Raw genomic sequence first — 26,974 nt, 5'->3', positions numbered from 1 at the left:
TACATGAAATGGGACACTGTTATTTCTGCCACGAATTTCGAGTTCTATATTCGTTTCTCCCAGGCTTGGGATTGGTGCATTAGGGGAAATTCCGTTTAAGGATATCGGAGTAGGATTTATTATTTTATAGTCGCTTAGGCTCGAAGCTTTGATTAATGAGATCGAGGCGCCAGAGTCTACAAGGAATTTGAATACTTTATCACTAGAAGTCGATGTCTTGGATTCAAATAGGACGTATATTAATTCGTTCCTGGTAGAGTTGAAGACTGTTACATGAAGAATTTGTCGAATTGGTGTGTGATTTGATTGACAAGATGTGACTGCGTTTGGGTGGGTTGAATTGGGGAGTGAGACGTGTGTAGTTCGTTGCGAAAATTTTGTTTTTGAAAATTCACGTTACTATTGACGGAAACGGGATAACTGGAGGGGTTCTGTGCTTGAGCCCTTCTAGAATTATTATACTGTCTCTTTCGGCATTCGCTGATAATGTGTCCGAAGGTTTTGCAATAATTACACTGTTTCATGTAATTGGGTGATACAGTATTGTCTCTATAGAAGCGACGCTCTCGGGGCTCAACGCTCGGCTATATCGTGGACGAGAAACGATTCTTGATACTTTGTTGACGCCTACTGGAGGCGGCGAGTGTAGAAAAGAACAGCGAGCATATGACAAAGAGGGACTGAGCGCCCGAGCATCGCCGAATTTGCTATCGCTTCCTTTGCTTCGGGTCGGCTGTAGCGAAACACAAGCGATGTTTATGCGAGCCTATACCGAATCGGTGTTCTAATTCTGACCTCTACCTCTCTTGGTAGAGGTCGCAGAATGAAACACTGATTCTGTATAGGCTCCCGTAAACATCGCCTGTGTTTCGATACAGCCGACGTGGAGTCACCTGAGCGATGCATGCCTTTGATCGCTTATTGCGTTAGTAAATGTGATCGAAATTGTATATCGTATTTGGTGTCATTTTAATCAGAAAAGTGTCACGAATATGTTGATGAAGTTTAAAAAAAGGAAGAACAAAAATAAAGATAAATTTCGTTGTTGATTTATTATTGTATATGTACTAGTTAAATCGTATCATAACTTCAGTACATGTACAGTGGCGTGCAAAAGTTCCCGGCCAGATGGTTTTTGCAATTTTTCTTCCAAAAGAAAAGCGTTAAGAAATTTTTATTACTATCATATATAAGAGCATATTACGTGAAAGGATACTACAAAACAAATCGGCGCTATTTATTTTTCTTAGGTGTTTATTTGCAGAATAAGTAAATTAAGGTGTTCAAAAGTTCCCGGCCAGTTTCGATTTATGTACAGATTCAGGTCTGTAAAGGTCAGTAAGTGTTTACATTCAAATAATATTGTGTAGTATTATTACTTCAGTTGACAATCAGTCGCTGAAACGTAAACATGGTTCGAAACACATCTGTCGAAGTACGTAAAATTGTGATAGAGTTGTCGTTAAAAGGAAAGTCGTCTCGCGAAATTGCTTCAACATTGTCTATCGGGAAAAGTACAGTGAACGATATAATCAACAGATATCGTGCAGGGAATGGCGTAAAAGATCGACTGCGAAGTGGAAGGCCTCGAAAGACCACCAAAAGAATTGATAGGATCATAAAACGTAAATCAGTTGCGGACTCAAAGAAGACAGCTAGCGATATTGCAGCAGAACTACAAAAGGAAAATGTTGCTAATATTAGTCGATGTACGGTATCAAGACGACTACATGATGTAGGACTATTTGGCAGAGTTAGTGTTAAAAAACTACTAATCAATAAGAAAAATAAAGTAGCCCGATTAAAGTTTGCTGAAAAGTATTGTAACTGGACTGTTGAAAATTGGAAAGCTGTTCTTTTTTCGGATGAATCTAAATTTAATTTATTCGGCAGCGATGGAAGACAATACGTACGACGTCCAGTTGGCACAAGAAATGATTCCAGGTACCAAACACCAACTGTTAAACATGGCGGAGGAAACATTATAGTATGGGGAGCTTTCTCTGCTCAAGGACTTAGTCCTCTTATAAAAATTGAGGGTATTATGAACGGTGTCATGTATAGACAGATTTTAGAAACTCATATGCTACCATATGCTGAAAGAAAAATGCCTGAAAATTGGATCTTTCAGCATGATAACGACCCCAAACATGCATCTAAAATCGTAAAAGGGTGGTTGTCTACAAATAAAGTACAAGTTTTAGACTGGCCTTCTCAATCTGCCGACTTAAATCCAATTGAGCATCTTTGGGGAGAGATGAAACGTCGAATGAAAAATCATAGAAGTTCTAATAAGAAACAATTTTTTCAAAATTTAATGGAAGAGTGGAACAAAATACCACACGACTACATTACTCGGTTAATTAAATCCATGCCTCGTCGCTGTGTTGCTGTTATTGCTGCAAAAGGCATGGCTACGAAATATTAGTCATAATATGTTAAATAATGTATCGCTAAACTATTTTTTTTATTAAACACACTGGCCGGGAACTTTTGAACACGTTAATTTACTTATTCTGCAAATAAACACCTAAGAAAAATAAATAGCGCCGATTTGTTTTGTAGTATCCTTTCACGTAATATGCCCTTATATATGATAGTAATAAAAATTTCTTAACGTTTTTCTTTTGAAAGAAAAATTGCAAAATCCATCTGGCCGGGAACTTTTGCACGCCACTGTATGTATGTATCGCTCGTTTATTGCAATAGTGATATGACTCAAAAAGATGCAACTTATGAATTTAAAGAACTTATTTTACTCTGAGTTGTCTCACAATTTCAGCAAATAAATGATAGGTCAATTAAATTACAATTCCTTTTTTCAGATGAGGATACACTTTAAAGAAAGGACAAATGTATATTATAATTTATGAAAAACAATAATAAAAATTATGTTGTACTTGATCTTAGTTAAATCAGAAAACTGCCACAGACATGTTAAAAGTTTCAAAAGAAGAAAAGGAAAAATAAAAAATTTGTATTATTGCACTAGTGTTGCCTTAGTAATTTGGACCCGTATCGTATGACAATGTTTGACGACCGATCGTCAAGCGCGCCGCTATCTTGGGGAACCGCCAATAGGAAGGCACACTCGCCGGTACAGCGAGTGCTGGGTTCTAACAGTACGTAGTGGGGATAAGTAGAGGGGATACGATATTTGCCTATATCGTGGACGAGTTCCGAGCTTATATAGAGAAAATACTGTACTGGGTTTGTGCCGAGCTAAATGTGTTTTGGTTAGAATAAGAAGGGTTGAAATTTGATGAAACTCGGTTGTTGCTGTTGTAACTAGTTGGTCTTATGTTCAAATGAGCGGGGCGTCTAATTGTATTTTTGTAACACTCGCTAGTAGACTGATTAGTCCTGAAACAAGTTTCATAACGTCGCGTAGTATAAGAATTTTGCAATCCTAGTATTTTTTCTTCAGTTACCACCGCGGTGAAAGCTTGACTTATAGTTTTGAGTTCGCGGTATCGAAGCATCTGTGAGATTCGAGGGTATGTATGGTAAATAAATCTATTTCGAGTAATTTCGTTTACCATAGCGAGTCTACATGCGAGCGTATCCTCGTTACAATCTGACGAATGGAGAACACCTAGAGTTCTTAATGATAATTCTTCTAATCGTTCGTAAAACTCAGTTACGTTTTCGTTCCGTTCTTGTCTCATGCTACTTAGCTCTTCTAATAATTGATCTAAACTTTTTCCGTCTTGATATAAATTTAGCAATAGCTCGGATATTTCCGCTCAGGTTGTCAAGTTGCAATATCTACTTGTTCTCTCGCATTTCCGGTTATTCTGTTTCTCACAAATGCTAGAAGCAGTTGGAACTGGAAGGGTTTGGCTAGTTCAAATGCTATATCTACTTGTTTAATAAAGCTTTGCAATTTGTACCGGTCACCGTCGAAGTTATCAGGAATTAATTTTACCAAAAATTCTAATGAGAAAGTCTGCCATTATTCGATAGCCCCCCACGTATTAGTTTCTCCAGCCTGTGCCATTTTATTCTTCAATAGGAGGAGATTGATATATAGAGATTTGAGAATTGCTCTTAAGGGTTCGCAAGATTGTAATGATGCAAATGGTCTGAATCGGACTTACGGTGATTTGTATGTGAGGTAGCGTCTTATGGACGTGCTTATTCCGGGTCGCTCTACTGGTACTGGTTCCTTTGTTCAAGTTCCAAAGTACTACACCGATGTGGAGCGTCCAACTTCCTTGGATGGTCCTTTTCTTATTTTAGGATCCGGTTTGCAAATAATTTTGCCACCCGCGTAATAGTGCGGATATAACTTCCGATTTTCACTGACAAGGAACGTTTGCGAACGGTCCGACTTCGATTTTAATGAAACTTCGTACACTTATAAAGCAGCCAAAAATAATCGACACGTATTCTTTTTAGCTACGGTAACTCGAGTTTAAGAGGTAAAACCACCCCTTGAAGTTTTGGCTCGAGACAACTATCTCGAAAACGGAAAGACATACGAAAAAATTGTTAATGGGCGAGGTTAATGGTTTCTTATGTATAATAACATGGTATTAAAAAATTTAACAAAATACAATTCGTTTATAACAAAAAAAATTTATTAACTTAATTTTTCAATTGATTGAAATTTTCATAATGGCAAAAAATGACGAGCATTTTATTCCAAATCTATTGGTATGTAACATTTTAAAATTGCCTCTTACAGTTTTGCAGATTTTGATGATTTACATCTTGTGCCTACATCCACTATGCTAGTAGCTGTTCTAACTTTGATTTTAATGAAGCACTGTAGGCTTGCACTAAATTATACAACATAATTTTAAACTTAAATTTTAAATTTTAAACCGAAAATAATTTTCCAGAACGATTTGAAATTTTTTAATTTTGTCGAAAAATTTCACACTTTTTTGAATTTTTTTCTCCAAAGTGGGTAGGAATTTGAGGGTATATCTATTCACCAAAAATGATTATAATTGACCCCCGCAACCGAAACTAATTTTTCCAGAACGTTTTGCAATATTTTTTTTTCGCTGAATAATTTAAGCACCTACCCCTCGTCGATTTTTCTTAAAAATTCGATTTTAATTTTTAATAATTTTGTTTGACACCCTACAGAAAAATTATCTAATACTTTTTTGTAGATGACCATGGGCTCTGCTTCAGAGAAAAATTTCAATAAGATACCTTCACTATTGTAGGACTTATGGCCGTTTAAAAATTGGACCAGTTTTATGGGGTTTTTCACATTTTATGGGATCAAGGAGCAACTTTTCCAATATTTATAGAATTTCTACATATTCTCTACTAAAATACGCGTAATTTACTTTTTTAAACATTAAAATCGTCCAATCCGTTCAGAAGTTATGACGTTTTAAAGATATGCATGAAATTTCAGGGTAGTATTTCTGGCCTTACATTAGATTTTCAGTAAAGAATTTTTTTCTTGAAAGTGCGTAGGATTTCGGGGTATGTCTGTTTACCAAAAATGTTTGTAATTGATCCCTGTAACTACATATAATTTTTTTAGTATGATTTGAAATTTTTTACTTTCATCTAAAAATTTCAGTACCTACTCGAATTTTTTCTCGAAAGTGGGTAGGATTTCAGGGATATATGTATCCACCAAAAATGATTGTAATTGAGCCCCGCAACCAAAAATAATTCTTTCAGAATGATTTAACATTTTTTAATTTACTTTTGTTAACGTTTTAACGAAACCTCCACCAAGAAATTAGTATTCTTGATTTCCGTCTTATTTTGGCCTCTGGAATCTCCCATTAAAATTTTTCCCAGGGGTGGCCGAATACCCTGTACAGATGAAAAACCAAATGCATTCCAGAATTCTGTTGAGTACTGCTATTCTGTTAAAAATGAACCAAGATACCATATTTGTGTACCTGGCAATAATTAAATGCGCATGGTGTAAGAAATCTTTATGTTTCAAATATATTTTCGACGAGTACCACTATTATCGAAACTACATAGAGTAATTGCTATATACACTGTATGTATTTACAATTTATAAATCGCTCCACCTTTGCCATGATGTCATAGGTTGGTAATAAAAATAATTAATCTTTTCATTGGTGTTAAGAAACTTGTTACTGTTATTGTTACTTGTTACTTGTTACTGTATAATTTAGTGCAAGCCTACAGTGCTTCATTAAAATCAAAGTTAGAACGGCTGCTACCATGGGGGATGTACGCGCAAGATGTAAATCATCAAAATCTGCAAAACTGTAAGAGACAATTTTAAAATGTTACATACCAATGGATTTGGAATAAAATGCTCGTCATTTTTTGTCATTATGAAAATTTCAATGAAATGAAAAATTAAGTTAATAAATTTTATTTTGTTAAATTTTTTAACACCATGTTATTGTACATAAGAAACCATTAACCTCGCCCATTAACAATTTTTTCGTATGTCTTTCCGTTTTCGAGATAGTTGTCCCGAGCCAAAACTTCAAGGGGTGGTTTTACCTCTTAAACTCGAGTTACCGTAGCTAAAAAGAATACGTGTCGATTATTTTTGGCTGCTTTATAAGTGTACGAAGTTTCATCAAAATTGAAGCCGGACCGTTCGCGAACGTTCCTTCTGAGTACGCGATGTGCCGAATCGATCCCACTTCTGACACCAAATTTATGTTGAAGTCCAAGGAAGAGCACGAGTTAGTGACGTAGATCAGTTTAATACCGGTTGGACTACAGTTTTGAGTGAAAACAAATATGCCCTTTTTCGAGGTTTTGTCCCTATTTATCTGTTTGTAGTAAGAGGGGAGAGGGTGGCGGCTGACTACTCTAGTAATCATCGAATGAGTCCTAGTGTCGATGAGTAAGGGCGTGTCCTAATGTTTGCAATTTAGAGTACCCCAACTTTGCACGGCCTTTACTCAGCGATGTGACTCAAGAGGAATTATGGTACTTTCCTTATACCTTACATAGATCGTAAAGTAAAAATGCTGGGGCAGTCGAGACTTGGAATCGTATGCCCATTATCGCGAGGTCGTATTTCAGCTGTTTCTCTTTTTCAAGAGCAAGAAGGAAAGGCTCACACTTGCGTTCTTTATTGATTTCCCGAAGTTGTGCAAAGTGTTAAACTCATGTATACGTGGGTCATGCGGTAATATATGTCTGCTATCCCGACCACTCCGTTAGACTCTAAAGAAGTTCGTCGTTACTAATGTCGATTTCGATGCACTCAATTATACCAGATCTGGCCACACTGTAGATTCCCTCCCGTGTCAGTGTTACCAACATTAATCCTACTTCACACTACATTCACTCACCAGACATACAATTAATAAAAAGAACCCTACAAACAGAACCTTCTAATAGTAGGATATTTAAATAATTGTTGTTTAGGTATGGAGGGTTTTCACTGTGTAATTAAAAATAAACGGACAAAGATCGTGTTCGGACTTATTTTCATCAAAAAATCCTCACCAATTTATTAATGATGACCCCGTGAAGATAGAATGAGAAATATTAGATCGCTCATGAGTTCGCACCATTCGATATTTTGAAATTGATATGCATAAAATTTGTAATTTAATAGAAGACAAACAAAATTTGCCCGTTCAGGAGATTTCTGTAATTTTAAATCATACTAACATCAACAATTCTGATTTACGGAGCGAAATTTTCTTGATTACATGAATGTTTTTGTTAACATATAACAAAACCGAACTTTATAAGAAGTAAAATATAACCATCTCCAGGCTTATAAGACGACAATTAAGAATATAAATTTCTTGATTCACACTTCGTTAAAAAGTTATTAAAAAATTAAATCCAAAAATTTCAAATCATTCTGAAAAAATTATTTCTAGTTGCGGGGGTCAATTGCAATCATTTTTAGTGAATAGACATATCCCGAAATCCTACGCCCTTACGAAAAAAAAATTCAGTAGGTGAAAAAATTTTTAGACGAAATTAAAAAATTTCAAATCATACTAAAAAAATTATATTTAGTTACAGAGATAAATTACAAGCATTTTTGGTGAATAGACATACCCTCAAAATCCTACCCACTTTCTAGAAAAAAATTCAGTACGGGCGGAACTTTAAACGTTAATAACTTTTTAATGTAGCCTCCATCAACAAATTGATATTCTTTATTTTCGTCTTATTTTAGGCCTCTAAAATCTCCTATTAAAATTTTTCCCAGGGTGGCCGAACACCCTGTATATTTATTATTTGTTAAAATTCTAAAAAATGATTGAAATAAATCTTAAAAAAGTGTAATAAAGGAAATATTAGTTTTATTAGGATAGTGTGCCGCAAAGTATTGTGACATATACATCTTTGTTAATTTTAGTTGATTTTTAACATTTTTTATTACGTTTCTAAGTCATATAGCATTTATATTTGAGCAAATAATTTTAATTTTACTTTTTATATCATCGATGGACATAATAACAAATCGTTTGTGTCTTTTAAGATAATACCAAGATTATGGTACAAACAGTCCACGACAAAACATGATATTTATATCGTATAATTCCGCTCACTGTTATTAACACTAGATTTACGGAAGCCGTCAATTTGACGGATGTCAGATTCCATATTTAAAATTGCAGAACGCGTAAATATTATTTTTTAACAACTTATGTTGAATTTGTTTGATGCAATGGCATGAATGCATATTCTAATTAAAAGAAAAATCGTATTTTAAAGTAACCGACAACATGAAAGGTATCAATAAATATACGTGCGATCAATGCCCGTAAATCTAGTGTTAATATCTTTCGTATTTTTACTTTATCGAGAAATTGATTATTATTTCAGATAACCTTCGTGAAACTTGACAAAGATTCGAACCTTAAGGATCGAAAACATTTTATCAATTGTTCGTTCAAACTAATAAATGTATTAATTTTGTGAATCAAAGAAAGCACGAGACTATATCGTTAGGTATAAGTAATTTTTAAGTAGAAATATTTCAAACTTACTTTTTCGAACCGCATGTATTTCAACGCCACAGTTTCTGTAACACAAAATCGAGGAGTTCATAAATACACAATATTCTATGGGTTAAAAACCAGCAAAAACAGATGAAACGAATAAATTAATCGATTAGAGATTTGCAAAGCAGCCCTCTGAGAAAACCATTTTAGAATTCATTAAGTTCCCTATGATATATTATACTGTTTTATTCATTTCTATGCACTGCTGTAATTCTTTATTCGTTTTCAACAAACACGTATTCTAAATATGCTGCACACTCTGTATAAATCACGTTACAATTTGCTAAACTGCGTCTATCGTTATGCAAATTTTTCTTGTTTCTTTTAAAATAAACAGTTCGACAACTGCATATACAGGGTGTTGGGCCACCACTGGGAAAAATTTTAATGGGGGATTCTAGAGGCCAAAATAAGACGAAAATCAAGAATACCAATTTGTTGATGGAGGCTTCGTTAAAAAGTTATTAACAATTAAATTCAAAAATCTCAAATCGTTCTAAAAAAATTATTTCCGATTGCAAGGGTCGATTATAATCATTTTTTATGAATAGATATACCCCGGAAATCCTACCCAGTTTGGAGAAAAAAATTCAAGGTGTGAAATTTTTCAACAAAATTAAAAAATTTTAAATCGTTCTAAAAAAATTAATTTTGATTGCAAGGACCAATTATAATAATTTTTGGTCAATAGACATACCCTCGATATCCTAACCATTTTCGAGAAAAAAATTCCTTACCAAAAATATAATTTCAGGCCAAAAATGCTTCCCGTAAATTTCATGCAAATCTTTAAAACACCATAACTTCTGAACGGATTGGACGATTTTAATGTTCAAAAAGCCAAACGCCGCGTATTTTAGTGTAGAATATGTAACAATTATAAAAATATTGGAAAGGTTATTCCTTGGCCCCGTAATGTTAGAAAAACCCCATAAGAATGGTCCAATTTTCAAACAACCATAACTCCTATAATAGTAAATATATTTCAATGAAACTTTTTTCTGAAGTAGAGCCCATAGGTACCTACAAAAAAGTATTAAACAACTTTTCTGTCGGACGTCAAGCGAAATTATTGAAAATCAAAAACGAATTTTTACGGAAAATCAACAGGGGGTAGGTGCCTGAATTTTTCGGCGAAATTGAAAAGTTTCAAATCGTTCTGGAAAAATTATTTTCGGTTGCGGGGTTCAATTATAATCATTTTCGGTGAATAAACATACTCCCGAAATCTTACCGACTTTCGAGAAAAAAATTCAGTATTGGCGGAATTTTAAACGTTAATAACTTCTTAACGAAGCCACCATCAACAAATTGGTAGTCTTGATTTTCGTCTTATTTTGGCCTCTAGAATCTCCCATTAATATTTTTCCCAGGGGTGACCGAACACCCTGTATGCGATCTGGTACTTCGTACAACACGAAATACGAAAAAAATTATAAATATAAAATCTTTCTTTATTGTGAAAAAATCAAAATTCCAATTTATCCGTATTTTGTACATCGATGTGTAGTTTCTCTGTACAAATGGAGAAAAAAAATCATTAATATCCAACGAGAAAAATAAAAAAATGTGCTATTTTTTAACATATTGTTTAAACAAATAAAAGTTTTGCAAATCTCTTTATACCATCAAATTCGCTGTTTAAAAACATAAATTTCATCCATTTGAAGCACACGCCTATCTTTAATAGTTTCCGAGATATTCAACAAAGTATGTTTTGAAGCCCCAACTTTGAGGGCTGATTTCAACCCCTTAAAATAAATATTAGCAACTACAAAAAATACGTGTGTAATAGATTTATGAGAACTACATAATTGCGAAGTTTCATCAAAATTGGAAATTTACACCTCGGGATGGTCCCTTGTTAGTTCACTTCGACTTTTCGTACTATGCATATATTAGATGTACACAAACTGGCATATACATTAATTGCAACTTTGGCCTCGAAACAATAACGAGTTATAACGTTTTTTTTTTGTATGGTCCACGAAGCATGAAGCAAATATGTGTAATATATGCTGGATTCTTTCGTGCACAATGATTAATCTTGGCTAATTCCTCTAATAATTATTGGCTACATTCTATCGATAAAAGAATACACCAAGATTCTTGAATTTTTCTTTTCAACGAAATAACTAGAGCGCATCGTGATATGCAATTATAAAATTATTGGTTTACCTTAATTAATCTTCTGTTTATCGAGTAATAATGTTCAACGAGCTGGACTATTCCGTGCCATAAATTATACTGCTTGTAATAGAACTTTAATGAAAGTTTCTCATTATTTTTCACTTGCTACTCATTGTTAGATGAAATTGTATCATAATTTACGATCAACGATTACAATTGAAATGGATAAGAGTAACTATTTATTTTATCAACTATGGTTGAAAATGATCAGCAACTAATTAAATCGTCAATCGACACGAGCGATTAACGATTATTTCGATTATTGGTGGATTAACACCCAACTCTGTCATTAATCTTGACACGTATATGCATACAATATTTAATATTAACGAACAGTCGAAATTCTTTTAGAAAATAAGTGAAAAAGTACATTCTTTAATTTGTAGCATTTGTTAGAACGCATAATTGTTCTGATTAAATACCATTGTAAGTTATAGGAGTGATTTAAAGCTAAAACGCATTCCACAACTGCTTTTATGGATATTACATTCTACGCAGTTTGTAGCATTCCGAAAAATGCGTGTTTTTAAAGCGTTTCGCAATACTCCTACATTCCTCTTGCATACTTCAAGTGCTTTCTGTTCGTGTAAATTTGGTATGCAAGCTGTTATTTACCGTCCCCCCTTTCTATATTTAACAACAGTACGAAAAGTAAACGATGTTTACGTGCAATTGCTATTAATTCTTATTACTAAACATATTTATTACTTTTTCCATTGTGCTAGAATGAAGTCATAAAATATATACATATCACATTAGTAACGGTAATAGTGTTGGCATTTTGTTTGGTTCATTCTAAACAATTCTAAACAACTTATTATTATTTCCATTTTAACAATGAACGTACATAGGTATTTCTACACGTGTTTCTGCTCAACGCAAATTACCCTCTACATGGACGCTCTACTCCGGTATTCCCCATCATATCCCCGTTCCAGCGCTACCAACTCCAATCAGTAAAAATAACTACACAATTTTAGACAATTGTAAACTGTACCTCTTAACATTCGTCTTAATTCTTATTTTCGTAACCTCGCTGAAATTTATGTCTTTTGGCACAAAATTTCCTTTAATATTTCAATTTGAGATTTAATTGTTTTAGTTCCATAGTGAAAAGTCTTGTCATTTAATATTACTTAATATCAACATAAAATCTAATTTCATTAAATTGAGAGAAGTTGAAATTTACATTGAAAGGAAAGGATTTCATTGAAAATGTTGCATCTCTTGTCCAGTAGAATGTCCCAATAGAACGTTTAATTTATCGTTGCATTGTTTCGATTGAATCAGTTACGCTTGTTCATCAATGAATCAATTCTCTGTCGAAAATCAGCGTCTCCCCATGATTTTGCCGAACTCAGCGGGAAAAATAAATGGTATTTTCGTCCCCTCCCCCCATCCCCTCTTACCACTACTTACCTTCTATAACAATTTCTTGGCACCTTCCGATTTCTACTCGTATGAATCTTTATAGGGGTCGCGCGATGACACCAACTTCGGTGACGAAATTTACGATAACCCAAGAAAATCACGTTAAAAGCTTTTCCATTTAAAGCAGAAGTTTCACGGCACTGCCATAAAACTTTTCTTCAGATTCAACTTTTCTTCGCGCTAATGGCACAAAGTAGGAAATACAGTCCTCACTCGCAATAGAGCCACCCACAGGACTATTACAAATATTAAATTTACCCTTTCGATACTTTGAAACGACGATAGCTACGTATTAGGCTTTAATATGTATTTCTGTTATTTTCAGGAAAAGAAATTTGCAAGCATCGAAATATATTTCACGTCGTTACAGTTCTTGTGTGTTTAATAGAAACTTTTATTTAGTCAAGCATTTTTGGAGTTTAGCGAAACACTAATTTTGAAGACATTGATTTAATGCCTTAAAACGCCATTCTAAGGAAGGAGTTCGCAAGGAGAACAAAAAATTAAGAACCACTTGTCAATGTCATCATTCGGAACGATGCATTGCTATAGTGGCTTCCCACTGAGCCCCTTTTTTTAACAATATGTCATTATAATGACTTACTTTCGCAACTTCATTTGTTTCGATTATTACTTTCAAGTTCAAATATATTACTCTTCGCCAGTCCATTTCGCATTTTTATTAATTTAATCGGTTTCTTGACCCTGAAATGCCTATCGTCCTTTTAGATTATATATGGTGTCCCATTTAAATCGATCTTGAAATCGAGCTGAATATCTCCGAAACTATTGATGACACGAAATAATGTTACAGAAAAAGTTTGGTGGTTTGAGGAAGCATATAATCTGATGTGGTTTTTTTTCTCAGTCGACGTATAAAGGATATATGAAGATCAACTTTATTTTCTTAAATGAAATTGCATATTTTTGTTACGTATCAATTGATGCGACTGGTTATTTTACAAATAAAAGTGCTAAACCACATATTATTAATTTAGAAGACATTTTAATTGTAGTATAGAATTAAGTTAATACGACGCATCTTCTTCATATCGTGTTCTTATGAATGTTTGTAGACAAACGTTACTCTATTGACTCGTATGTCTGTTGTTAATCTGTTAGTTAGATTTCTAAGTCACTGAGAGAAATTGTGGATATGATTTGGGTAGTGGGAGGATGCTGTAGGCAGTACAGAACAGATCTGGGCAAATTTCATTTGAAATAAAAATAAGAAATAACTATTTGAAATAATTTATTTTAGACCTTTATTTTCTGTACCTTTATTTGAAAATAAGAATAATGTCGAGGTATTTGAGATAAAGCGATTTCAAATAATGAGTTATTTCGTTAATTCTTTATTTCAAATTGATTACAAGAAATAATCCTGAAGATAATCAACAAGGAGATTTTATTTCATGAAATCATTACGACAATTTGCTTTGAGCAAGACTCTCTCTTCAAAAAGTTAATCTGTAAGAGATTTTTGTTTAGGTCCATCTCATATTGTTGCCAGCGATCTTCTTTCAAATGTGTTTCTATGAATCCAATGAGCTGTGATTCCGAAAAGTCGCCGTTGTTTCGAGTACCAAATATCAGCAGTAGTACAAATGTACTGTACATTTTGCAACTTATAAAACCGCCAAAAATAATCGACACGTATTTTTTTTTAGCTGTGGTAACTTGAGTTTAAGGGGTGAAACCAGCCATTGAAGTTTTGTCTCGAAATGACTATCTCGAAAACGGAAAGACATACGAAAAAATTGTTAGTGGGCGAGGTTAATGGTTTCTTATGTACAGTAACATGGTGTTAAAAAATTTAACAAAATACAATTTGTTTATAACAAAAAACAATTTATTAACTTAATTTTTCATTTTATTGAAATTTTCATAATGACAAAAAATGACGAGCATTTTATTCCAAATCCATTGGTATGTAACATTTTAAAATAGCCTCTTACAGTTTTGCAGATTGTGATGATTTACACCTTGCGCGTACATCCACTATGGTAGTAGCCGTTCTAACTTTGATTTTAATGGAGCACTGTAGGCTTGCACTAAATTATACAATAACAAGTAACAAGTAACAATAACAGTGACAAGTTTCTTAACAGCAATGAAAAGATTAATTGTTTTTATTACCCACCTATGACATCGTGGCAAAGATGGAGCGATTTATAAATTATAAATGCATACAGTGTGTATAGCAATTATTCTATGTAGTTTCGATAATAGTGGTACTCGTCAAAAAAATGTTTGAAACATAAAGATTTCTTACACCATGCGAATTTAATTATTGCCACGTCACCACAAATATGGCATCTTGGTTCATTTTTAACAGAATAGCAGTATTCAACAGGATTCTGGAATGCATTTGGTTTTTCATCTATACAGGGTATTCGGCCACCCCTGGGAAAAATTTTAATGGGAGATTCTAGAGGCCAAAATAAGACGGAAATCAAGAATACTAATTTGTTGATGGAGGCTTCGTTAAAAAGTTAACAAAATTAAATTAAAAAATTTCGAATCATTCTGAAAGAATTAGTTTTGGTTGCTGGGCTTAATTACAATCATTTTTGGTGGATACACATAGACCTGAAATCCTACCCACTTTCGAGAAAAAAATTCGAGTAGGTACTGAAATTTTTAGATGAAATTAAAAACTGTCAAATCATGCTAAAAAAATTATGTGTAGTTACAGGGGTCAATTACAAGCATTTTTGGTGAATAGATATACCACGAAATCCTACGCACTTTCAAGAAAAAAATTCTTTACCGAAAATCTAATGTGAGGCCAGAAATACTACCCTGAAATTTCATGCATATCTTTAAAACGTCATAATTTCTGAACAGATTGAAGGATTTTAATGTTTAAAAAAGCAATCAACGCGTATTTTAGTAGAAAATATGTAAGAATTCTAAAAATATTGGAAAAGTTGCTCCTTGATCCCGTAAAATGTGAAAAACCCCATAAAAGTGGTCCAATTTTTAAACGGCCATAAGTCCTACAATAGTGAAGGTATCTCATTGAAATTTTTTTCTGGAGCAGAGCCCATGGGCACCTACAAAAAAGTATTAGACAATTTTTCTTTAGGGTGTCAAACAAAATTATTAAAAACTAAAAACGAATATTTAAGAAAAATCGAAGAGCATAAGTATCTAAATTTTTCAGCGAAAAAAAAAGATTTCAAATCGTTCTGGAAAAATTATTTTCGGTTGCGGGGGTCAATTACAATCATTTTTGGTGAATAAACATACCCTCCAATGCCTACCCACTTTGGAGAAAAAAATTCGAGAAAGTGTGAAATTTTTCGACAAAATTAAAAAATTTCAAATCGTTCTGGAAAAAATCCTCCTGCATGATGTTCTACGACTGATACCTATATTTTTAGAAATAATTCTAAATTTTTCATTTTCTACAATAGCCAACGATACAAAGGAATCAATAACAAAATTGATGATATCCTGTTCAAACTGTTGTCGACAATAGCATAATTTACGCGAATACGTAGAAATATTCTCAGTTATAGAAAAGGATCTGTTTGCTCCTTCAACTCTTTCCTTACATAACTTTAATTTTTTATATTTAATAAATTCATTATGTTCCTCCACTCCATGTATTCATCTTAAGTGTGATCGGAAATTTTATGTCGCTTTGGAAGATCCCTTTATTTTAAGTTCTTCAGTTGTACATTTCTTGCAAATAGCAGTTATGAATCCCTTTAAGTTTGATTGTCCAGGTATTACTTGAAAAAATCTTCCGTCAAGAAGAGATTTCCATTCTGCTGCGCGTATTATTTCTTGTAAATAAGAATCTAAATCACTATCTAACAGATTAGTCCTTTCTTCTTGCATCATTATTTGATATAACGCATATAAACTTGATATGACACGTATAACACCTAAAATTACTGAACAAATAAATAAACTTCGCTGTTCGAAAGTTATAAGACAACTGATTCAGCGATGTCTGACGTCACAAACAAGAATATTGGAAGTAAGCAAACATCTGTATGCTCCAATCCTTCGAAAATGGAAACCTTGAGACCAAAACAGAATGCGGCATTCTATCGAAAAAAACAGTCAACAAAAGTATAAACCTGAGTCTTGTTTCGACAGCCGACGCGACAGGACGTATTTACTTCTGCCTCGTGCCGTTGATGTGTGCTCAAAATACGTAGGGTTCGTGAGTGCTGTTTGACAACAGTGGTAGTACCATAATACCACTACTTTAAACCTCGTGTATACAGTGACTCCCAAATATATGGACCGTTTATTTTGAAAGTGGTGTAAGTCCTTTTTTAAAAAAAAATGAGATATGATGTGATTTATGCTTAATTTAGTGTAAACTTTTTGTTTATAACTAGTTAGTATTTAATATCTTAAAAAATGCTAATGCTTTGTTCAATTTAAAATTTGCCAGTAAAAGAAATTACGTAACCATTGATTATGAAAGTGGTGTAAGTCCAATTTCCATACTTATGTTATTGCATATAGTGATACGTGTACTGGGCAAAATTGAAATTTACAAATGGCGTTGATGTGGTTGAGGGTTGTCCAGTCTTTGGAAAATAACATTGAGGTAATTGATCATCAATTTTTACTCTCCGGATATTCGTATCTTCCAAACGATGCAGATTTTGGTATCATAGAAATGGCATTACGAAAAAAGAATTTCCTGGACACACCACAGGATTATTATGACGTTATAAACCAATGTAGGCGACGTAATAAATTTATTTTACACGAAATGAAACGAGAGAATTTCGTTTCAACAAAAAATCTACAAAACGCAATTAAAAAACAGATAAGAAGAAACACTAATGGAGGAAAAGTAAATTGGTTGCAAATATGTTGGATGAGATTCTGCAAAACTGCACCGTATACTATTTCATATAAAACATCAATCGAGGACACAGAATTGAAGACTCTAAATTTATCACCTACATGTCGGGGAAGACCGCTAAAATTTGAAAAAATCGACCTGGCGCCTTTGTATCACGATACCAAGCCTATTACATACGAAAAATATAAGGTATTACCTTATATACCTCCTGTGCATCATGAATATTTCAAAACACTGCCACATGAAGAGCATAAATAATTAATAATACCAATATCTTGTGTTAAGTTTAACAATATAGAAATATAATTAACGTTCAAAATAAAAAATGCTAATCCTACTTTATTTCTTGTTATTATTTATAAACAAAATTGGATTAATATGAGATATATTTTAAGTGATATTTGTTATTTCAAAATTGAAATTAAATGATATTTACAATTGACTAATTATGAAAGTGGTGTAAGTCCATTTGCAGCCTGGAAATTGTACATTATTTTAGTTAAATTCGCCTAAAAGAAATTTATATAATTAAATTACATATTGATAAATTAGTACAAACATTCCCAGACTTCACATAATTAACCTATATTTTTTAATTGTCAGATCTGCTAACATTCAATTTTCTCGAAACAAAAGTAAATGGACTTGCACCACTTTCAAAATAAACGGTCCATATTCGAACACTAAGTACGGCTAACTTTATGGCTCAATATTTAGGTTGTTTATAAAGCAATTACCCTGGTTATTTTTTCTAACAATCAGTCATTTATTAATGTTTATAAAGATATATAATTTATTTGAAACATTTACATACGTTGTGTAATAAAAACTATTGAAGTAAGTAATGTTGCATTTTTGGCCCAGAAAAATATTCGGACACTTTTCATTTTTATCCCTTATGTAATATTATAGAATAATTTTAATATTTCGTGGCGAAACCATTTTGCTATAAAACAAGTTTTAGCCTGTTTGGCATATTATTTGTAATTTTTTAAAAATATTCTGTTGTTATACACGCCCATTCATGTTCGAATCTTTGTTTTAATTCATTTACTGAAGAAATCGGTGTTTTCCGAATTTTCCTATCCAATTCATCCCATAAATTTTCGATGGGATTAAGGTCCGGTGATTGTGGTGGAGGATGAAGAATTTTGGGACATTTATACAATAAGAACTCTTGTTCGTTGTCCTGGTAGAACTTAAATGTATTATTAATTCCCATTTTTTCGGCACTTTGAACTAAATTGTTTTTAAGTATATTTAAGTAAACGTTTTTATCCATAATGTTGTCAATAAACACCAAACTTCCAACTCCAAATGACGAAATACAACCTCAAACCATTACACTATTTCCTCCGTGTTTCACCGTACCTCTTGTATTCTTGAAATGGAATTCTTGATTCGGTTTTCGTCATACCATAGTTCTTCCGTCGAAATTGTAGATATCGAATTTGCTTTCGTCGACGAATATTACATCCTTCGACTATGACTCATCCTTAGAAATTAGTTCCTTTGCAAAGTTTATTCGTTTTTTCCTATTAATCTCAGTAATAAACGGTTTTTTTCTAGCTACTCTGCCGTTGTAACCAGCTTGCCGAAGCATTCTGCAAATTGTTTTTACCGACACTTCCTTAGAACTTTCTTTTAATAGCTCAGTAACTATTTTTGAAGCACTTATTTGCGGATTTTTTTCACCTTTCTAATAATTCTATTTTTTCCCCTAATATTTAGAAGATTTGGTCTGCCAATTTGCGGGATAGACTCGATGCGATTCTCGATATGAAATCGTTGACAGATATCCGCAACTGTACATTTGCTCATACGAAGCATAGCAGCAATTTCTCGAAAGGTTTTTCCGTTTCCCCGGTGGAAAATAACAAGTTGTCGCATATCAAATGTCGTATTTTTTTCTTTAGTACTCATTCTGAGCAAAGTCACATTTGCTACTGAGGAGTGAGGAATAGTGAGAAGGCAAGGACTTCTAAGGTACTTCTAAATACTGTTTGTAAACACACGTTTCTGTTTCCTTGAAGTAGCGGGTTACCAGAAGGACATAAGCAGAAAAATATAATACGTATCCGAATATTTTTCGCGGAAAATACGACATTATTTACTTAGAATATTTCTACATTGCAATGTATGTGAATTTTTTAGATAAATGGTAAATGTCTGTCATCATTAATAAATGACTTATTATTAGAAAAATTAACCAGGGTGATTGCTTTATACACAACCGAAATATTGAACCATAAAGTTAGCCACACTTACAAGGGACCATCCCGAGGTATAAATCTCCAATTTTGATGAAACTTCGCAATTATGTAGTTCTCATAAATCTATTACACACATATTTTTTTGTAGCTGCTAATATTCACTTTAAGGGGTTGAAATCAGCCCTCAAAGTTGGGGGTTCAAAATATACTTTGTTGAATATCTCGGAAACTATTAGAAAGGGGTGTGCTTCAAATGGATGAAATTTATGTTTTTAAACGGCGAATTTGATGGTGTAAAGAGATTTGCAAAACTTTTATTTGTTTAAACAATATGTTAAAAAATAGCACATTTCTTTATTTTTCTCGTTGGATATTAATGATTTTTTTTTCTCCATTTGTATAGAGAAACTACACATCCATGTACAAAATACGGATAAATTGGAATTTTGATTTTTTCACAATAAAGAAAGATTTTATATTTGTAATTTTTTTCGTATTTCGTGTTGTACGAAGTACCAGATCGCATACAGGGTGTTCGGTAATCCCCGGGAAAAATTTTAATGGGAGATTCTAGAGGCAAAAATAAGACGAAAATCAAGAATACCAATTTGTTGATGGTGGCTTTGTTAAGAAGTTATTAACGTTTAAAGTTCCGCCAATACTGAATTTTTTTCTCGAAAGTGGGTAAGATTACGGGAGTATGTCTATTCACCGAAAATGATTATAATTGACCCCCGCAATCGAAAATAATTTTTCCAGAACGATTTGAAACTTTTCAATTTCGCCGAAAAATTTAGGTATCTACCCCCCTTGTCGATTTTCCTTAAAAAGTCGTTTTTGATTTTTAATAATTTCGCTTGACGTCCTACAGAAAAGTTGTTTAATACTTTTTTGTAGGTACCTATGGGCTCTACTTCAGAAAAAAGTTTCATTGAAATATATTTACTATTATAGGAGTTATGGTTGTTCAAAAATTGGACCATTTTTATGGTGGTTTTCTAACATTACGGGGCCAAGGAATAACCTTTCCAATATTTTTATAATTGTTACATATTCTACACTAAAATACGCGGCGTTTGGCTTTTTGAACATTAAAATCGTCCAATCCGTTCAGAAGTTATGGTGTTTTAAAGATTCGCATGAAATTTACTGGAAGCATTTTTGGCCTGAAATTATATTTTCGGTAAGGAATTTTTTTCTCGATAATGGTTAGGATTTCGAGGGTATGTCTATTGGCCAAAAATTATTATAATTGGTCCTTGCAATCAAAAATAATTTTTTTAGAACGATTTAAAATTTTTTAATTTTGTTGAAAAATTTCACACCTTCTCGAATTTTTTTCTCCAAACTGGGTAGAATTTCCGGGGTATATCTATTCATCAAAAATGATTATAATCGACCCTTGCAATCGGAAATAATTTTTTTAGAACGATTTGAAAAATTTTTTTTTCGCCGAGAAATTTCACCATCTACCCGATTTTTTTTCTCGAAAATGGATAGGATTTCGAAGGTATGTGTATTCATAAAAAATGATTGTAATTGACCCCCGCAAACGAAAATAATTTTTCCAAAACGATTTGAAATTTTTTAATTTAATTGTTAATAACTTTTTAACGAAGCCTCCATCAACAAATTGGTATTCTTGATTTTCGTCTTATTTTGGCCTGAATAGTACACTGCACGTATCGCCATGTCGCAGGACGAGAACCAATACAGTGACAAAACTTCTACAATTAGTAACCTCATCCAACCGATACAAACCAATATATTCCAAAGGAAAATAACAATATTGCCCAAAAAACTAACATAATCATACCTAGAAGTTCATACGCAAACGTTGCGAAACAAGAGTACACTTCGACCGAAGATCATGCAATAATATTGCAATTAGTTGATGATATTACCATCAAAGAATACGTTCGAGCAGTTGGGAACATAATAGGACCCAAAGCCATAAAATACTTGTCAAGGATTCCCAACGGAAAAATCTGTATGTATCTGGGCAGTAAAGAAACAATCCGAAGTCTCACATTGAAACACAAAACTATATTAATCAATAATGCGAACATAGAAGTTCGCCCCATGGTGTTACCTGCCCAATGAATCATATACTGCAGCGACCGTGCAAACAACCTCGACATAATACCCACCCTACATTCGAACATAACTCTAGATGAGTTACAAAGTTCTCTTCAAAACACAAAAAACTCCGTCCCAAGACAGAACAATATTCCATACCAACTAATCAAGGAATTACCACAAATCGAAACCAACCATCTCCTAAAAATTTATAATTGTATATGGCTCAGTCAAGTTTCCTCCGACAATTGGAGGAAAGCCATAATCATACCCATACTCAAACTGAGGAAAAGTAAAAATAAACTAAAAAGCTACAGACCGATCGCTCTAACTAACTGCAGGTGCACGCTCTTAGAAAAAGTACTCATCGCAGTATCCGAAGAATTTAATAGCACCGAAATCTCACTTGACATAAACCTGGAAGCAATTGCGGTTACTGTATCTTTCCCGAGTATGATTTACATATGTAATGTATACATACCAAATAACAAAATCTTATCTTTCATCACTATCTTTGGGGTTCGTACAAAGTAAACGGTCGCGGGGAAATGATTGAAAAGCTAACAGAGAGCCTAGAAATCGCACTATTAAACTTAGGCAGCCCAACTCATTTCACTGTAAGCACTGGTAAATTAAATGCAATCGATCTAACGATCTGTATCAGTAAACTGACCCAGCACTTAGAATAGGAGTCCCTCCAAAACCTCCATGACAGTGATCATTTCCCAATTAAAGTATTCTACACACATCCCTCCTCACCAGTATAAGAAAATCACTCTCTTCCCCCAAAATGGAATTTCAAAAAAATAAACTGGCATAAGTACAAACCAACAATTATCAACAGTCTCCAAGAAACCCTAAACCGAGAAATCAATCCAAATGATATCAATCAAGAAATAGACTGATTGGAAACAATGATGAAAACAGCAGCACAGGAATCCTCTGAGTCAACAAAGTAAATAAGTACCAAGAAAAGAAATACACCTTGGTGGAACGAAGAGTGCCAGATGGCCATGAAAGAAAGCCATAATGCTTTCAACAAAGCAAAAAAACAACCCACGACAGAAAACTTAGTCAACTTTAAAAAACTTCGTGCAAAATTTCGCAAGATAATAAAAGGAAGCAAAGGACAATCCTGGAAACCATACATATCATCCCTAACAAACACAACCCCAACATACACCATATGGAATAAAATCAAAAACATCAATGTAAGAATTTTTAATACAGAAATACACTTAGACATAGGAAATGAGACCTATATCACTAATCCAAAGAATATTGTCGACCTTCTCGCAAAAAGATTCCAAAGGAATACAAACAATAAAAGACATACACCCACGACTGATATAACAAGCCCATCAAACTACAGCGACCATGCAAATAACCTAGACATAATACCCACCCTACATTCGAGCATAACTTGGGATGAGCTACAAAGTTCTCTTGAAAACACAAAAAACTCCGCCCCAGGACCGAACAATATTCCAAACTAACTAATCAAGGAATTACCACAAATCGAAACCAACCATCTCCTAAAAATTTATAATTGTATATGGCTCAGTCAAGTTTTCTCCGACAATTGGAGGAAAGCCATAATCATACCCATACTCAAACTGAGGAAAAGTAAAAATAAACTAAAAAGCTACAGACCGATCGCTCTAACTAACTATATGTGCATACTCTTAGAAAAAGTAATCAACAGAAAGCTCAGATGGTTCCTCGAATCAAATAACATCCTTTCACCAAATCAATACGTATTTAGACAGTATCGCTCGACCACCGATGTCCTTATCAACATAGAGACGAACATATGCGAGGAGTTTTTAAAAAACGAATCCCTAGTCACAGTATGTTTGGATAACGAAAAAGCATATGACACAATATCAAAAACAAACATCGTCGAAGCCCTCGCTAAAATAGGTATAAACAGCAACATGATAGCTTTGATTAAAAACTTCCTCATAGACAGGATTATACAAGTGAAAACCAACGAAATACTCTCCGACCCAATTATTATTCAAAACGGGGTACCACTAGGCTCAGTAATTAGTGTTACACTATTTCTATTAGTAATAAACGATATATTAAACAGCATTAAACCACCAGTACAAGGAATCCTATTTGCAGACGACCTAACCCTAACTTGCAGTAGAAAGATTATAACCACAACCATAAAAATCCTACAGGGAAGTATAAACGATCTCCTAACATGGTCCGAAAAATTAGGACTGAAATTTTCTTCCCAAAAGACGAAGTATATCATATTCTCACGTCATCATAAACAGAACCAACACTCTCCCAAACTATACATGAGAAACTTCGAAATTAAAAAAGTGGACAACATCAAGATACATACTTGGATTTATTTTTGACCACAAATTAACGCGGGTGCCGCATATGAAGCATCTAACAACTTCTTGTACAAGAAAAATGAATATTATATATAAGAAGTGTATGTATTTGGACCGTGGGACCGTTGGCGTCGATGATGTTTAGTCTAAGCTAGAGTAGGTATCGAGTGAGGTGTTTAGGTTTAAGCTGAAATACGTTCGGGGGACTCCGCCTCGAACGTGCGTTTTGTTTGGATCATTATTATAAGATAGGAATAAGGAAGGGTTGACTTCGACTGCAGGAACGTCACTCTGCATCGAACATTAGTCGAAAGGAGTCAGTTGTATGCTTATGGATTTTACGATTACGTTTTATGTCTTTCTTTTATGTTCTCTATGTTAAATAGTTTTACTAAATATTAAATAATACAATTAATATAGTTACGTTTATTGTCCGCGTGTTTGAATCCGACCATACGCCTCTGACCATCCTCGACAATCCTTACATATAAAAGCTCTAGCAAACAGCAGCTGAGGAGTCGATTAGGAAATTATCATAAAAACCTATCAGGTATTAATATGAACCAAACTAGACTATTGTTCAATAGTTTACAACTGAACAAAGCCAAGTACACTAAAAATGATAGGCCTGTTCCAAAATGTCTGACTAAGATTAGCCACTGGAAGCTACAGAACCAGCCCAGTAAGCAGTATACTGTTTGAATCCAAGGAAACATCACTCGAACAAAGAAAGAAATACTTAAGTTTAAAATACGTTGCAAAAATGTCTTCGACCCCAGATGACCCGACATACAACAACATATTTACAAATAGATACATGCACTTAATGAGGAAAAAATCTAAATCACCAATTCCTTTCTATGGTAGAATAACCAAGTTCAGTAGCCTAGCTCTGATCATACTATCACCAACTACTGTACGTAGTCACAAGAAAACAGTTCCATGGATCTTAAAAATTTCTGAAATAAATGTGGATCTTGCAAAACTTCCTAAAGATCAAATAAGTGACACGGAACATAGATACAATTTCTAATAATTACACAAGTAATACCTGAACTACCAACAAATATACACCGATGCATCGAAAACAGACCAGGGGGTTGGATTTGCCATCGTCTGCGACAACGCGACCAAAAAATACCATCTTCCAAAAGCCGTATCAATCTTTACAGCAGAAGCTTACGCAGTTCTTGAAGTCCTTCGTTATACAGTAAACAATAACTACCAAAACTCCATCATTTTTACAGATTCTATTGGAAAAAAGGTGGTGGAATAAAAAAAAAACAATTATAGAAGGAATAATTTTTAACTAAGCTTTTATTAGAAACACTAGGAAGGCACATCGTAACGCTTTGAAAGGAACATACAGAATGAATAGGTCAGTGACGAAAAATTCGTCCCGTACCCTCAAACCCAATCGGTCCTATACTTTGTCTAAACAAGCCAAGCTAGGGACACAGCTGCACCCTCTTGACTTGCATTTCTCACATAAAGAAAACTTTCTCTTTTAGAAGAGAAAAACCAACAGATTCTGTGATCGTAATCAACGGTATGGGAAATACCAACAGGACGACCAAACACGAAATCATAACACACATTCAACACCTATACACAGTCCTTACCAACAACGGCAAACGCATAACGATTATCTGGGTTCCATCCCATCAGGGAATCAAACCAACATCTTTAGATTTCTTTTTGTGAGGTTACTTATAAGGTTTATGCACGCATTTGCACAACTTCAAAAGATTTAAAACAAAAGATTTTCGCAGATTTTGAATTGATGTCTGTAAACGTGGTCGTGGTGCTCATTTGGCAAATATCGTCATTCACACGTAATTATCATAGATGATATTTGAAAATTAAAATAAAAAAAACCAATGCAAATCAAAATAATTTGTTTTTCATTAAAAAAAAAAATTCGTATAGTTTATTTTGAATAACCCGTTACATGAACAAAATAATACTATTGTTATTATCCAACATTGAGATTGAAATATCTTCTAATTCAATAAGTTTTCATAATAACGAATTATTACTTTTATATTGTAGAATAACGAGCTGCATCGATTGGTATATAACAAACTATGCGATTTCATTTAAGAAAATAATAATTAGTTGACCATCCAGGGAAACTTACCCATATCGGATTACATCCCCTCTCAAACCATCAAATTTTTGTTTGTAATATTATTCCATATAATCAATAGTTTCGAAAATATTCAGCTGGATCGATTTAAATGAGATACCACATATAAAGAACATTTTCCATTAGAAAATTATGTTTTGTGTGTGGAGAATGATGTGAAACGATGTTCTGCTTTCAAGTATCTCATACATAATTGCATTATTAACTATTAAAATGTTTATGTCTATATTATATATGTCGGAATCCATTAAAAAGTTTTTGTTTTCAAATTGAATGTTACTTCACGTTGTGTAAATAAAGTTATGTTGGCCCTAATCGATACTTAAATGTAATCGATGCAAAGAATGTCATTGGAAACCCAAACGTACGTCTGGTTGGCGTTGACGTTTGGATGTGGCCTTTGAAGACAGTCGAGTTGGTTGTCTGGTTACCGGAACGTTTGAAAAAAGAAGGATTCGAAAAAGAAAAGAACAGAATTAAAAAAAGGTTTCCAGACTGAAAGGACGTGCGGGAAAATTAAAAAAAGAATCCTTGCAAAGGACTCATCGGTTAACGTTGTGCATTCCTTCGTGTTGTTAAAGTGTTTGTGTGATAGTTAACAGTTATTAGTTTATTTAGTTCAAAGATTTAAGGAAAACAAGAAATGCATAGAATAACGAGACAGAGACTTGGTCGCCCGAGAGGACCTAATACAAGTCGCCCTAGAGAAATGGCCAATGAAATGGTTTCTTCGACATATAATTATTACTTTTCTTTAAATT

The 26,974-nt window shown here is 33.6% G+C and overlaps 2 protein-coding genes across 6 annotated transcripts in view; both read right to left on the bottom strand.

Moving 5' to 3' along the window:
- Glurib (Glutamate receptor IB) overlaps positions 1 to 26,974 on the bottom strand; it is a 999,595-nt gene that overhangs the window by 23,491 nt on the left and 949,130 nt on the right. The window lies entirely within an intron of this gene.
- Positions 1 to 26,974, bottom strand: part of LOC143347975 (adenosine receptor A1) — a 397,642-nt gene that overhangs the window by 180,435 nt on the left and 190,233 nt on the right. For 2 of the 5 annotated variants that reach the window (XM_076777686.1, XM_076777687.1), the window contains exon 2: positions 8,940 to 8,974. The exons of the other annotated variants lie outside the window; for them this stretch is intronic. The gene's annotated coding sequence lies outside the window, so the exon portion shown is untranslated. The remainder of the gene's footprint in view (positions 1 to 8,939; positions 8,975 to 26,974) is intronic. 5 annotated transcript variants of the gene reach the window in all.

The sequence above is a fragment of the Colletes latitarsis genome, chromosome 11 (assembly GCF_051014445.1).
Source record: "Colletes latitarsis isolate SP2378_abdomen chromosome 11, iyColLati1, whole genome shotgun sequence".
NCBI classification, from domain to species: domain Eukaryota; kingdom Metazoa; phylum Arthropoda; class Insecta; order Hymenoptera; family Colletidae; genus Colletes; species Colletes latitarsis.
The sequence above is the reverse complement of the archived record's forward strand: the minus strand, read 5'-3'. Positions and strand labels throughout refer to the sequence as shown.